Source organism: Narcine bancroftii, chromosome 13 (genome assembly GCF_036971445.1).
Source record: "Narcine bancroftii isolate sNarBan1 chromosome 13, sNarBan1.hap1, whole genome shotgun sequence".
Classification (NCBI taxonomy): Eukaryota; Metazoa; Chordata; class Chondrichthyes; order Torpediniformes; family Narcinidae; genus Narcine; species Narcine bancroftii.
In genome coordinates, this window is record NC_091481.1 from 25,614,913 (window position 1) to 25,630,970 (window position 16,058).

Below are 16,058 nucleotides of genomic sequence, written 5' to 3' on the forward strand. Positions count from 1 at the left end.
GCCATCCATAATATTTAAAAGACATTTTTTAAACCTTTTTCTGGATCATGCAGCTTTTGCATGATGGTGTATTCATTAACTATTAACAGTGTTATTCATGGAGACACAATAGTTTATATAATGCCATCCATAATATTTAAAAGACATTTTTTAAACCTTTTTCTGGATCATGCAGCTTTTGCATGATGGTGTATTCATTAACTATTAACAGTGTTATTCATGGAGGCACAATAGTTTATATAATGCCATCCATAATATTTAAAAGACATTTTTTTAAACCTTTTTCTGGATCATGCAGCTTTTGCATGATGGTGTATTCAATGCAACCTTTGGTTGTAAGCACTGAAACCTATCGGCAATGTAAAGTGCAAGTGCATTACATTCTGAACAGATAAGATGCTTGCAGCTTTTCACTTCATATTAGTGACATGGAGGAGATTGGGATACGATTACTGTAACTTGCTTGAAATAACAATGGTTTTGTGGAATAGTTACTGTTAACTTTGAAAATTATTTGGCTCAAAATTTATTTATATTTATATTTTCTGGAAGCTGCACATTTGTGGCAATTCTAAAGAGCATAGCACAATTTTTGGGGTGAATTAATACCCATTCTTCAACCTTTATATAGTAGGTTAGGTGTTATGTGTATAGAATTTTAGAGTCGCAACAATGGTGTGGTGTGAACAAGCCAAGTTGTTGAGTGGAAAATAATGAGAGGGAGTAAGAGAAAATATTGGAAATGGTATCAATATTTGGTTAACATTGCAGAAAGAAAAAAATCAAAAAAATGTTCTACATTTCCATTAGTAATGATTTCTAAGCTCATGACCATGAAGTTTTCCACTTACCATACTTGGTTGATGAATAATCCCGTTTTACTCTATTTCTAGCAGAAACACCCCCTAAATTAAACAATAATCAGTATTAGTGAAATGTTATAAGATATGTAAAGTTAATTATTTATTCAGCACCTACTCAGATTCACCTCAATGAATTTTATATATAATATTGATCAGTTTAGCATGCAGTTATAAATGACAGTTCATTGTGTGAAAGATAAACCACAAATTATTGGGTAATTTGGATTACATTGTTAAAAACGATCCAGCAATCTTTCTGGGCCAAGTCAAAAAATTGCTGTATTTACATTTTAACCACAAATTTCACAGAAATGATTTTCCTGCCATAATATCCTGCTAATGTGCTATTTAATGACATGGCTCAATACCCAGAAGAATAGCCAATTCAAACATTGAGTTCCACTTTGCTTCAAGTAAATTTTTCCCAAATCTTTCCTCTGAATTCTAAATATGTTAGTTTTTCCCAGCATTTCTTTTTGTTTCTATTTTCTTATTTGAAAAAGGAGAAAGGCAGAAGATATGGAACTGCAGGCCAGTTAGTTTTACAGCTGTTGTTAGCAAGATGCTAGAGTCAATGATCAAAGAGGAAATAGCTTTTCACTTTAGAAACTGAATATAAGTAAACCAAGTCAATGTTGTTTTATGAAAGGCAAATCAAGTTTGACAAATTTACTCACTTTCTTTGAGGATGTAACAGAGGGTGTTGATGGAGGGGAACATGAGGATGTGGTGTACTTATGTTTCCAAAAGGTATTTGACATAAGGTGTCATATGGATACCTAAATTAAAAGCTCATTGTATTGGAGGAAGAGTGCAGTAATGGATTGAAAACTGACTGTCTCTTAGAAAACATAGAATTTGAATAAATGGTCTCCTTTTAAGTCTGGAAGGAGTTAATTAGTGAAGTACTGCAGGGATCAGTTCTTGACACACATTATTCACTGTTGACATTAATAACCTGGAGAAATGAGCAGAATTGTTTCCAGCTTTGTGAATGATACAAAAGTAGGTGGAAAGACATGTTACGATAAGGATACTATAATACTGCAGCAGGATATAAATAGATTAAGTGAATTGAGGTCACACATTTTGGTAAAAGAAATTAAAAGGCAGATCATTATTGAAGTGGAGAGAGTCTGGGTGTCTTGATACATGAATCACAAAAAGCTACTCTATAGGGAGTTGGTGAAGCTTCACTTGGAATATTGAGTAGTTTTAGTCAGCCTACCTGAAAAAAAGACATGGAGGCAATGCAAATGATATTCACCAGGCTAATTCCTGGTATGTGGAACTTTGATGATTGAGGGGCATCCATATTCAAACATAAAAGATCCTGAGGCTTTGATGGGATAGATATTGGGATATTTTCACGTGGAGATTCTCATAGAGCCACAATATGAGGGTTTCTTGCAGAGGACAGTGAATCCTTGGAATTCTTTCCCACTGTTGGTGGATTATGATAAGTACTTAAAGTGGAGGTGGATAAATTAAGAATTTGATAGACTGAGAAAGAGAGGAATGGAGAAATGGCAGAGAAGAGTCGAGGCCAGGATAAATCAGCTATGTTCATAATCCGACCACTATTAACATAATTTTGTTTCTTTCTTTTCCTGACTTCATTATTTGCTCTGTAAAAATCTGGGTATCCTTACACTACAGATACAAATTTCAATCCAACCTTATTGAATACCACAAAAACAGAAATTCAAGATGCATTGGTAATAATGAGTTTTAAAGAACTCCCAGGAAATTGTCATAAGTAATTTCATATAAATGAAAATTCAGCATTGTAATTGTGACTCAAGTCCTCCACTTTGGCAAATGTACATCTCTAATAAGTGACAAAAGAAAACATGGATAAATTCAGAATTTATGTAACTATGACATACAAATAATTATCACTAGTTAGTCCTCAGTGAAAATATATTTAAATATCTAATTGGAGTTCTCTAGATGCCCCACATCATCTTAATCTGATGATCCTCTGCATAATCTGCTCTATCCTGAACAGTCTTTAATTGCTTCTGAGAAGACTATATTTTGCTGTTCTGTGGCAGCTAATTTAACTTTGAATACTTCCATTTCTTCCTCTGTGGAATGTCTTTGCTGACTTGCTTGTCAGATAGCACTCATCAAAATCTAAAAACCATCCTTACCACTCTCTTCCTTGTGGGAAAGCATATTTTCTCAACACAAATATAATTGGAAACAGGGGTTTCTCTGGGTAGTTTTTAATATCACTTCTCCAAAGTTGACAGAATGGTGAAAGGTGGGGGGGGGGGATGGAGGAGGAAAAGTGGTTTTTGATGGTGGAATCTTGTTGTTGCGAGGGTTTCAGCAATGATTTGTTGAATGCAAAGGATGATGGATAGATGTTGAGGGTCAGGATAAATTTGTTCCTGCACTGTCCAAAAGGACAGGGGAATGAGCTGTGGGAAGCTGTCAAGGGCTCTGTGCCCTAGGTACAAGGAAAGCCATGGTTTACGAAGTAGGAGGACATTTTATAAAATCTATCATTGGAACAAATACAATGGAGTCGAGTAACTGGAATACTGGAATGGAGTCTTTACAGGAGGCAGTTAGAGAGCAAAATAGTCAAAATAGTTGTGCATATCTGTAGGCTTGTAATGGATATCTGTGGCAGACATATATTCTGAGATGAGATCAAGAGATCTAGAAAGGGAAGAACAAAGTCGCAGATGGATCCTATGGTGAGAGCAAGATGGAAATTAGCAACAGAAGTACTGACTTTTTCTTGTTCTGTGTGAGTGCAGTATTTCTCAATGTACCAGAAAAAGAGGATGAGGGAATGGTCCCACATAAGATGGAAGAAACATATATCCAACAAAGTTTCGGCATTAGCTAAGGCACATTGAAATTCTTATAGCTGTATATTTTATTTGCAAAAAGAGAGTGGAGTTGAAGAAGTTATTCTATATATCCCCAACCACTCCCACTCTCATACACGTTGACATACAACCAGCAGGAGATGTAAAATCTGTCATCAACACCTTGTATTTATTTTGGCAGTCTCCAAACAGACTGCATCAATATCCAATATCTAAACCCCTCCCTTGATCTCTCTTTCCCTATCCCACTGTCTCCTTTGCTTGCTTTCCACCCCTTCCCTTCCTTCTCCTATTAGAGTTACCTATCTTAGACCCTCTCCCCCTCTTCTCAGCTTCTTTCTCGACTACCCTCCCACCTATATCCACTTACCTGTAAGCCTGTGTCTCCTTCCTTCCCTCTCTCCTCTTCTCCTCCACTCTCCCCCTGCTTTTTTTCTGGTCTCTACCTGTTTTTCCACATTCCCAATAAAAGAGGCCCGAATTGTTGACTGCCCTTTATTTCCTATGGATGCTGCATAATCTGCTAAGTGTCTCCAGAATTTTAAATATTTCACTTTAACATTTTCCTTTCCATCTAGGGACTAAAAATATTTTTATCAGTCGAGGTTGCAATTCACTTGTACATCTTTTATCTAATCTAATGCATTCAGTGTTTATTCTGTGATTTTTCTCTACACCAGAGAAGCCAAATAAAGGTTGGATGGGCACTTTTCAGAATATGTATGTTCAGTCCTCAGGTGCAAAACTGAGTCTTCCATTTTAATGCTCCTTTTTATTCCCACTGTCTGTCTGTTTTCACCTGCATTGTATTATGAAGTGTAGTTACAAGCTTGAGGAACATGTCTGCCTTGCATGTCGTAACGTTCCAGAACTAAGTAATGTATTCTAGATCTTCAGATAATTCAGTTTCTCTATCTGTATCTGAACAAGCCACTTCTGCTATAAAACATCCATTTGTGATATTGACTATTTTCTCTCTCTGTTTTCACAACCTGACTTGCAGGATATGTTCCAAAGCCCTGTATTTTACTTTTAATTTGAATTATCACCCTAAATCACCATTAATCCTTTGAACTGTGGACTTCTGCAGCATATCTCCAAAAAAATCTTACCTCATCTTGTCATGGATGTTTTATCCGATCCATCTCTCCCCCATCTTCTCTGCAACTTCAAACAAACTGATTTTTCTCTTTACCTCTTTTCTGATGAAGACCCAGAGAATGAACTGTTTCTCTTTCCCCAAATGGTGTCTGACCCGCTGGATGTGTCGAGCATTTTCTGTTTTTAATTTCAGAATTCCAGTATATGCAGCTATTTCAATTTTCGAGAAATAAAACTATGTGCTTTGTCTCTGACCGCACTGCACAAAATAGTCCAGTTATGACTTGATGAATGGCACTTATCCATTGTCAGACTTCTTGCTCGACAGTTGTACTGTGTTCCTAGTTAACGTCTTGAAAAATTATATGTAAAACTTCCCTTAACATACAATAAATGAAAATCCAACTGAAGTTACAAGTTTTAGTTTGCTTGAGTTAAATTAGAAGCCAATTTATATTCAAAAATAGGTTGTTCCACTATCTACAGACATCATACTCTCACAAAAATAAAAATATATCATCTGGCTACTTTTCTTTGATAAATTTCAATATAATTATATGAGAAAGCTTACCTTTCAAGAGGAACAAAGCAAAGACAATTACAAGGATGTTACACTTCATTGTGTTCCTCTACAAGCAGATCATATTACAGCTTGGCTATGAGTTCTGCTGACTACTGTGTGTGCTGGTTCACATGTTTTATACCTTGCCTTCAAATGTTCATATTAGAATAGTATGAGGAAATTACTGTTTGCTGGTGGTTTTATTTCATCATTAGGCATTGTAATAATTTCCGGAATGAAATAAATTATGGGCTGAACCTTCCTTTAGTCCAATAGCTGAATGAAAATTCATAAATTGTGATTTCAGAAGTGCAAGAATACAATAAGAACAATATTTATTTTTAAAATAAAAATATCCATGAGGATATCACATCACAAAAGGCTATAGATATTAATCCATGGAGTAAAAGTTTTGGAATCTTAATGTAAAAGGTGAGTTTTGAGCATGGAGGCAGAAAAAAGTTTGTCAGTGGTGGTGATGAGGAGGAGGGAAGCGGGAATGAGAACAATGTCACTGCTTGGCAGATTGAAGCAAAGGAGAGGACAAGCCTGATGAGGACATCATATTGAGATTGAAGGATTTATAAGATAGGTTGAGGGACCTGACATCGATCTGCCTTAGTGAGGCTGGAGTGATGAACAAATGGGATTTTTTCTGAGCCAAGGTACTCTTTTTGCAGGTCCAGAGTTAATGAAGAGTGGGAGCTAAAATGGAGGGCTGTTAAGTAGTTGAGATAGTGGTGAAGAAATGCAACAAAACTGGCTACAGAGTATATTTGTGATTTAGTTTAGTCCCTTCTTTGTGCTGAGAGTGACTGATAAAGATAGCCCCAAGAGTGACATAACATGTATATTGAAAGCAGCAACACATTTTGAGGAGACTTGAAGGCACATTTGAAGTAGGATATTTATGAGACTAATTTGATGACAGGAAAAAAAAACTGTCCTCGAGGAAAAGCAAAAACATACTATCAATAAGGAAGGGTACGAGGAGAGGATTGTGAGAGTTCAAGAGTAGGATGGGATTAAATATGTAGGAGGCAGATTGCATTGACATTATGAACAGGAGTTCGTCATACAGGAAAAGGTGTAAGAGAGATGAGAACTCGGCTGAGGTTGGTGGAAGGAGTTGAGTAGCTGTGAGTAACTGATTGGTCAGGGAGTTTGTGAGTGAGTGGCTTAAGAGCAAGCTGGAAATGAGAGTGAAAGGATATCCTGCTTGTAACTATAAAAAGACAATAGAATTGGGAATGAATATGAGCAAATGGGGAGATTGGGAGTGAGAGAGGAAGAATGAGGAAATTGGGAATGAAATCAAGGGGATAAGGATTTTGTGAGTGAGTCTGAGGAGGTTGGAGTGAGTGACCAGATGGAGTGGTGAGATGAAAGCTTTGAGATCCAGCACAACCATCATATACTGATGGTTGACTGGAATCTTTCCTTTAAACTCCAATTCTTTGCTGATCCCCTGACAAACCCTCTCCTCCACCATGATTTAAGAGATCTCCAGTCCCTTTGCCGCCCTTCCATCATGCCCAAAAACTTCAGCATCTACCAGACTTTTATCTGCAGTACTGATCCAAGTATTGGCTTTCCTTTTGTGTTCTCACCTCACTGACCCACTTTATCCCACTTTTCCTTTTCATCATCTTCCCAACTCCAACTGATTGATCTTGTAGCCATTTATTCTTGCTCTCACCCCAAACCTGGTATTAGAAGGTTGAGGGTAAGAATAAAAGGATTGGAAGGTTATGAGTATAAAATTAATAAAATGTGCAACCCTCCTTCAACCCAATGCCCAGCAACTAAAGTTTGCAGTCTGAGGCCAATAATCAAAGCCATAATTGGGCCATCAGTGGTAATACCTCTGCTTTGGATGCATTGTTCAAAATGCATTAAAAGGAAATAATATTTTTTCCACTTTTTCCTTTCATGTACACTTTTTTAGCTTTTATGTAGGCATCTTAACTTAGCATCTGCATATGCATCTCCTGATTTCACAACTGGGAGGCGCAGAAGAACAGAGGGGATGGCTGAATCCCTAATTTTCTTTCAATTGCCTTGAGGAACAAGATCTTCTCTTGGCATTCTACCATATTCACAAATCAGAATTAATGAACAGTCCTTGCAGGATGTGCATATTTGTTCTCAAATAATGAATGATCAATAAGGCACTAAGAAAGTAAGAATCAGGAACAGGAGCAGCAGTTTTTGTGGATTAGTACTCTTTTGAAACATTTTATTTTGGTTCACACTGTCAAACCAACTTTCCAAATGATCAAAGGATATAAACTTTCAAAAAGATTTTTATCTTCTCAATGTAAGAAATGAATTCAAACAACAACCATCCAGCACAGATATCGAAGGCTGATTTCAACGCATTTGTGAATTCTATTCCAGCTTTGAAATTTGATTGATTTTTTTTCCCAATAACTACCTCCCAATTAGTAGAAAATAATCCATTCTGATTTCAGGTTGTCGTAATATATCTAGTCACAGCAAGCTTACCAAGAGATACCAAGTAGGCTGCAGAAACAAGAAAAAGGTAACAAATTTTCCTATTCATATACCTTGATGAAGGTCTCAACCTCCCAAAACGTTGGTTATGTATCTTTATCTTTGCTACATAAAGTACACTGTTTAACCAACTGAGTTTCTCCAACATTGTGTTTTTACTTCAACCACGAAGTCTGCAGACTTTCATGTTTTATCTCCTATTCCTGAACATCGTTCGTCAATCCTTTTGAAAATGCATGCACGTCAGGGGAATTAGGTCCTGAGTTTACACACATATGTCACAATTCAACCATTGAATTATATTGACATTACGGAATACAGTCAATCAGAGCCAGTGGCTTTTCAATGCAGTGTCACACAATTCCCCTGCAGTTAGAATTGCAGGGGAATAAATGAAAGGACAGAACCAAGAATGAAGTTTTTCTGAGAGAATTTGAAGCTGGTGACAAAATTAAACACAGAATGCCAAGGCTAACACTCTCCAGATTGTTGACTGAGGCAGGTAAAAATTGACATGGGGAGACATCTGAGATTTAAATGTATTACTCTAGGTGTAGAAGTGGGGAAAGTGCTTCTGATTTATCAAACACAAGGAACAGTACTGGGTTAATTCTGTTGATGTGATCTCTTCAAGGTGTGATAGTGAATGCATAATACACAAATGTGCTGGAGAAACTCAGCAGGTCACAAAAAATCCATAGGAAGTAAAGATAACCAGGTCTGGCCCTTCATCAGGTAATGTTTCTCAAGCACATTTGTATACTGCATTCAACCCTAGAATCTGCAGTCCTTCTTGTTTAATTGGATGAGTAATCTTTCTTAGAAGTATTTGCAAATCAATATATCTCATTAGGTTAAGAAAATAGGCAAATTATGGCATTAAGGTTTCTTGGTAAAATTAAAGTTGATGGGAAGAAAAATAAATCTTTTCATTGGTCAAATACACTTTGTATAAAAGAGATTGCCTGTCTTTTTGAGGTCATTCATCCCAGTCCCTTGAACACTCTTAAGCATTTTGATCAATGAACTTGTCTCCATCATAAGATCAGATAAGTAGATGAGTGGAAGACCACTAATGATTGCCCAGAACTTATCATTTACAACAGCTCAGGGAATGCAATTGTCAATTACTATCAATACCATGCAGTTACCAAGCAAAAACTATTTTCAATAAGAGAAAGTGTAGCCACCACTGTGATGTTTCTTTTATTGTAACAAAGAAACTTTTGTTCTTTGAAAACAACTATACTTTGTTAGTTATATAATGGATTCATGACCGTGTGGATGCATCCATCTTGAATCCAACCCATGCTGCTAAAAACTAGTCTCCAACTCTCTCTAGTGGTCAGGGGGATCACTAGCACTCAATCATTACAGCCCCTTTCCTTGAGATGTTTAATCTAACAACATGACACTGATACAGTATTCATTTCAATTTAAAGTTCAACACAAACATAAACACAACATCAACAGCACAAACTTTTTAAGTGTGCAGTTCTTTTCCTTTAGAGATTCAGTCTGTCAGGTGCTTTGATAAATTATGTAGATCTTCTTTACACAGGTGTTTGTGTCCACTACTGTTTAGCACTGGGAGTGTTTCCTCTGTTGCTGTGCAGGTTGGATCTTCTGCATTTGTCTGTTCCTGCAGTGTCTCTTGTGTTTTCAGCAGGCTCTTTTGATTCCTTCTCAATATTTAACCATCCTCTATTCTGACAGTGTAGGATCTTGGATTTACTTCCTCAAGAACAGTGGCCTTTTTGTCCCAAGTGTTGGAATCTCTGAGTCTCACTGTGTCATGTGGTACCAATTGCCCTAAGCTTCATGCTAACTTATCATAGTTTGCTTTTTGTCTCCATGGCAGGCCCTTTTGTTTCCATTCAACATCTTCAACATCTCTGTTATTGTTTGGGTCTGCAGAGTAGGGAAATGTGGTGTGTAGTCTACATCTCATCAGAAGCTTAACAGGGAATGTGCCATGCTCAAGTGGTGAAGCTCGGTAACTCAATAGAGCTAGAGATGATTCTAAACCAATGCCTAGTGCTTTCTTGAGCAACTGCTTAACTATGTGAACTCCTTACTCTGCTTTACTGTTTGACTGTGGATGCAGAGGACTTGAAGTCATGTGTCATGTGACCGTTCATACATACATATATACATATATCCCAACAAAACAGCATTTATTTGGACCATGGTGCGCACACACACACACACACACACACACACACACACACACACACACACACACACACACACACACACACACACACACACACACATACTTAATGCTTAATAATAACACATACAAAAAAAGATATAAATTTCAATAACCATGTTTGGAATTAATGTGAACTTTACGTGGCTGATGAGATTGATTCAAGGCATTTGAGACCTGGATAAGCTACTGTTCATTTCCAAATCAAATTAAATCAAAGAACTGTGTTCTTATTTCAAAATATGGAAAGTGAATCAAGAGTTGAGAAATGGGTTCAGAAAGAAACAAGAATAAGATTGGAGCAAAAGGAGATTAAAAGAAACATAAAGGTAAATTTCTAAATATTCTAAATATTTTTAAAAGGAACAACTGACCTGAAGGTAGTTCGTTTTCCATGCCAGAAGAGTTGATTGGTAAAAGGATGTCAGGTTCACAGAAGATATTTAAATCATATTTAACTTACACCTACACCCACACAACTTCCTGCCTTTTAACAACATTTCAATGGTGGGCTTCACAATTTAAAAAAAAAGCTTTTTTTTAATTAAGCAAATATTGGAGAGTGAGTGACATAATTATTCTTCGTTGGAGTTAATTAATTACATACATATATAATCCATCTAAAGCCCCATCCAACGTCTCCCAGCTGCTTTTTTTAATTTAAAAACATGTATTTACAACACAGTAGAACCTGATTCTGGCCATTGAAACCTACACTGCCCACACACCCAGTTAAGCGATAACCTCATATGCTTTGGAGCCTGGGAGGAAACTGGAGAACCCAGAGAAAAGCCACTCAGATAAAAAACACCTTACAGAGAGTGCCGAATTTGAACCCGGGACACTTTTTTCTTTTCTTTGGCTTGGCTTCGCGGAGAAAGATTTATGGAGGGCTAATGTCCACGTCAGCTGGACATGTGGCTGGCAAGTCCAATGTGGGACAGGCAGACACGGTTGCAGCGGTTGCAAGGGAAATTTGGTTGGTTGGGGTTGGGTGTTGGGTTTTTCCTCCTTTGTCTTTTGTCAGTGAGGTGGGCTCTGTGGTCTTCTTCAAAGGAGGTTGCTGCCCGCCGAACTGTGAGGCGCCAAGATGCACGGTTTGAGGCGATATCAGCGCACTGGCGGTGGTCAATGTGGCAGGCACCAAGAGATTTCTTTAGGCAGTCCTTGTACCTCTTCTTTGGTGCACCTCTGTCACGGTAGCCAGCGGAGAGCTCGCCATATAACACGATCTTGGGAAGGCGATGGTCCTCCATTCTGGAGACGTGACCTACCCAGCGCAGTTGGATCTTCAGCAGCATGGATTCGATGCTGTCGGCCTCTGCCATCTCGAGTACTTCGATGTTGGTGATGAAGTCGCTCCAATGAATGTTGAGGATGGAGCGGAGACAACGCTGGTAATAATGTCCTGCACTGCACTGACCATACCACCTTTACTTAACACTCTGCTTATACATTAAAATATGTCTTTTTAAACAAAAATCTTTTCTTCTTGCAATAGTGTTGCTTGACATGTAGCCTTGGATTTGCTCACATTGTGTGTTTTATTTGTTCATGGATTGTGTGTGACATTTACATAGTCATGTGCCCTCAGGATATAATGAGTCAATGATGGAGCTTGAAGTTTAAGGCACAGTTATGCCAGATTAGATAGGAGTGGTTGTCATTCATTGAAAAACATCATGAATTTAACTGGGTGGAAACAACAAAGCAGCAATCTCAATCATCAGTCTCTGATGGCAGCCAATTTTTACAATTTCTGCATTATCAAATGTAGTATTCAAATGTAAAATATATTTACAACCACTAAAGAGTACTTTGAAGTACAAAGTTCATATTTTATGTCAATGACATTCTATCAGATCTGTATGAAGTCTGAATTATGATGCATTGTCACTGACTCTTTTGGGAGGCAGAATTAATCTTTTAATATTTTTAGAGTAATCGGTTTATAAGGTCAGAGGAGCTTATGGATGATTTCAAGATTTCACTGCAGCAGTCTATTGTTCATTGTCCCTGTGGTTTCCAAGTCAGCCACCATCATCCCATAGGCCTCAATGACTACTGCCCTGTGTCACTGTCCTCCTCACAAAGATTAGCGTATACAGAGCCGTTGTCATACCCACACTCCTGTTCGGCTCCGAATCATGGGTCCTCTACTGGCATCACCTACGGCTCCTAGAACGCTTCCACCAGCGTTGTCTCCGCTCCATCCTCAACATTAACTGGAGCGACTTCATCACCAACATCGAAGTAGTCGAGAGGGCAGAGGCCGACAGCATCGAATCCATGCTGCTGAAGATCCAACTGCGGTGGGTAGGTCACGTCTCCAGAATGGAGGACCATCGCCTTCCCAAGATCGTGTTATATGGCGAGCTCTCCACTGGCCACCGTGACAGAGGTGCACCAAAGAAGAGGTACAAGGACTGCCTAAAGAAATCTCTTGGTGCCTGCCACATTGACCACCGCCAGTGCGCTGATATCGCCTCAAACCGTGCATCTTGGCGCCTCACAGTTCGGCGGGCAGCAACCTCCTTTGAAGAAGACCGCAGAGCTCACCTCACTGACAAAAGACAAAGGAGGAAAAACCCAACACCCAACCCCCAACCCCAACCAACCAATTTTCCCTTGCAACCACTGTAACCGTGTCTGCCTCTCCCGCATCGGACTTGTCAGCCACAAACGAGCCTGCAGCTGACGTGGACATTACCTCTCCATAAATCTTCGTCCGCGAAGCCAAGCCAAAGTAAGTGAGCATCTGGTGATGGAATGCATCAAAATACACCACCCAGAGGCACTGGAATCATTTCCATTTGCCGAGAGGTAAAACTGTTCCACTGATGATGCTATGGCCTTGTTCCCCACTCTGTCATGACCCATGTGGAGAACTTTGTCTCATACACCAGATATATATGGTGCTTTTCATTGGACTTCCAGCTCAGCATTTAATACGATTATTTCCCTGAGGCTGGTGTAAAAACTGTCCTCGCTGGGACTCAATACCCTTCTCTGTAACTGGATTCTGGACATGATATCAGAAAGACTACAGTCTGTTTGGATTGGTAGCAGACTGTCCAGCACCATCACGCTGGGCACTGAAGCACATCAGGGTTGTGTGCTCAGCCTGCTCTTCTACAGGATACTGACACATGACCACAATGCCAGATCCAGTTCCAACAGTGTCATCAAGTTTGCAGATGACATAACTGTGCCTCATCAGCAACAATCATGAGTCGCACTATAGAGAAGAGGTGGAAAGTCTCATGATATGATGTGAAAATAACAATCTTACAGTTATATTTTAAGATACAGTGGCAGAAGAAGAAAAGAAAAAACCTTTGGTCAAAACCCCTTCGATGTAGCAAGGTTATAAAAAAAACATAACAAGTGATGACAACTCGGAAACCAACAACACAGCATCGAAGTTTAGATAAGTCTTAAAACTTTAGATTATAGTAGTAGTCCATAAAAGGACTACTACTTTAAGAAATTAGTATTTGAATCTTTAATGGCATATCTAATTTTTTTCTAAAGTTAAACAGAACATAATATCATTTAACCATTGTGCTTGTGTAGGTGGAGTGTTATCCTTCCATTTGATCAATATTGCACATCTGGCTATCAATGAAGTAAAATTCGGTTTTGAGATGGTCAATAAAACGTCATCATTATCAGATAACCCAAACAGAGCAATTAAAGGGCAAGGTTCCAATTTAACCTTGCGGATCACTGATAATGTGTGAAAAATATCTTTCCAAAAATTTTCTAGACTAGGGCAAAACCAAAACAAGGAATCTTCCACAATTTTGCATTTGTCACAAAGAAGATTTATATCAAAATAAAAACAAGCTAATTTAGCGTTAGATCAAAATATCTTTTTGAAACTTACTCAAGGACATGAAAAAAATCTTAATTGGAGGGGATTTTAATTTTGGTTTGGATCCAGTCTTAGATAGATCAGTTAAAAAAAAAACAAAGGCCAAGTCAGCAAAAAATTACCTTGACCTTCATGAAAGATTTGAATTTAATAGATGCTTGAAGATGGCAGCATCTAAGTAAAAGAGATTACTCTTTCTATTCTAAGCAATATGATTCCCACTTTAGGATTGATTTATTCTTATTATCAGTGAAACTGGAAAGTAGGATCATTCACCTTTAATTCTTTTAAATGAAATGTCTGATAAGCAAAACTATTATGTAGATGGTGTTTCGACCCAATGCTGTTGAAAAGACCAGAGTTTTCTAGTTTTGTTGGAGCTCAGATTAATTTGTTCTGTGAGACAAAGCCCCTCAACTTACAATAGATTTCTACTCTGGGATATATTAAAAGCATATTTGAGAGGTTAAATAATTAGTTATGTTAAAGGTATCAAGAATAAGTATATAAGAGAATTAAATGAATGGAGAAAGTAATGACAAAATTGGAAAAAGAAAGTAAAATTTCATCTACAGAGGAAAGTTATAGGAAATTAAGAAATAAAAATTAGAATATAACACAAAACAAACATACAAAATTGAAAAAGTGATATTAAAAACTAATACAACAATATTAAGAATTTGGAGAGAAATCTCAAAGTATTATCTTGGCAGTTGAGAGCAGATGAAACTTCTAAAACTATAAATGCACTTCAAACAAGGGAACGCAAGATTTCATATAAACTAGATGAAATCAATGAAATTTTTAAACTATTCTGAACTTTATAAGTCAGAATTATTGGGTGATCCACTCAAAACAAATGATTTGTTTAAATTTATGGCTTCCAAAGTTGAATAATCAAGATCAAGGAAAATTGAATGCCCTTTTCCTAAGGATGAAATTGATAAATCTCTAAGGATAAATTAATAAATTAAGAGGGTACTGACTCAGGCTGAGGAGATCCATACTTTCCCGTAATCTTTTTCAACAGCAATCATTACACTGATTTTGAAAAAAGATAGATTCATTAAAACCAGCATCTTAATAGACCGATACTGCTTTTAAATGTGGACCATAAAATAATTAACTAACAGATGGGCTCAATATTTGCCAAAATTGGTTAAATGTGATCAATCAGGATTTATTAAAAATTGACAATCAGATAATATTGGCAGATTTTTTACTATATTACATTTAGCCAAAACAAAGATGGAACTGAGATGGAACAATCGCTGTAGATGCTGAAAGAGCTTTTGATAGGCTTGAATATGATTTTTTTTTAATTTAAAACAATGGAGAAATTACGTTTAGACCAAATATTTATTAATTGGGTAAGAGCACTTTACTATCAGTCAAAAGCTAAAATAATTACAAATAGGCCTGTAATTTTTCTAAGTATCTTAAATAACCATATAAGTGACCTTTAATGAAACTGCAATTTTGAGATGGAGAACAGTGATCAGAATCTGAAACCTATAGAGAGTAATACTCAGAAGATGAATAATAGGAAAGCAAGGAAAGGCAACAATTCTAAGAAATTATTTTGGATCAATCTTCACAATAGAAAATGATTTAAAAAATTATCCAAATAAGCAAGAGGCAACTACAAGATTTAATTTAAAACATTATTATCAGGAAAAAAGTACAATATAATTAGAAATGATGGCCTGCATCCTTAGGTTTAGAGAAATTTCACAGAAACTTGCAACTGGATAAGTTATTATTTCTTTTTATATTCAGTCTATCCATGCCATAGGATGATGAAGGTTCCTTTCAGTCAATTTGTGGGGTATGATATGAGGATACATGAATGGATTTAGGTGAGATGGGGTTGCATAAGTCCTGACCCACCCTTTCAACATCCCCTCCTGGATCCAGTGAGGTCCAAGACAGCTGGGAGAAGTTCTATTGCAGTGAATGGCCAGACCAAGCTTTGATGCAAGCGATGCCCTCTCCACGCTTCGTGGCACATGTTTGCTAGATGGCCATTGACCTTATGAGAGGGTTCATCTGCCCTTTGACAGGTTTTTCATCCTGC

At 37.5% G+C, this 16,058-nt stretch overlaps 1 long non-coding RNA gene across 4 annotated transcripts in view; it reads left to right on the forward strand.

The window, feature by feature from the left end:
* Nucleotides 1–16,058, forward strand: part of LOC138748178 (uncharacterized) — a 91,753-nt gene that overhangs the window by 10,855 nt on the left and 64,840 nt on the right. For 3 of the 4 annotated variants that reach the window (XR_011347851.1, XR_011347849.1, XR_011347847.1), the window contains exon 3: nucleotides 7,850–7,920. The exons of the other annotated variant lie outside the window; for it this stretch is intronic. This is a non-coding gene — a long non-coding RNA (uncharacterized lncRNA). The remainder of the gene's footprint in view (nucleotides 1–7,849; nucleotides 7,921–16,058) is intronic. 4 annotated transcript variants of the gene reach the window in all.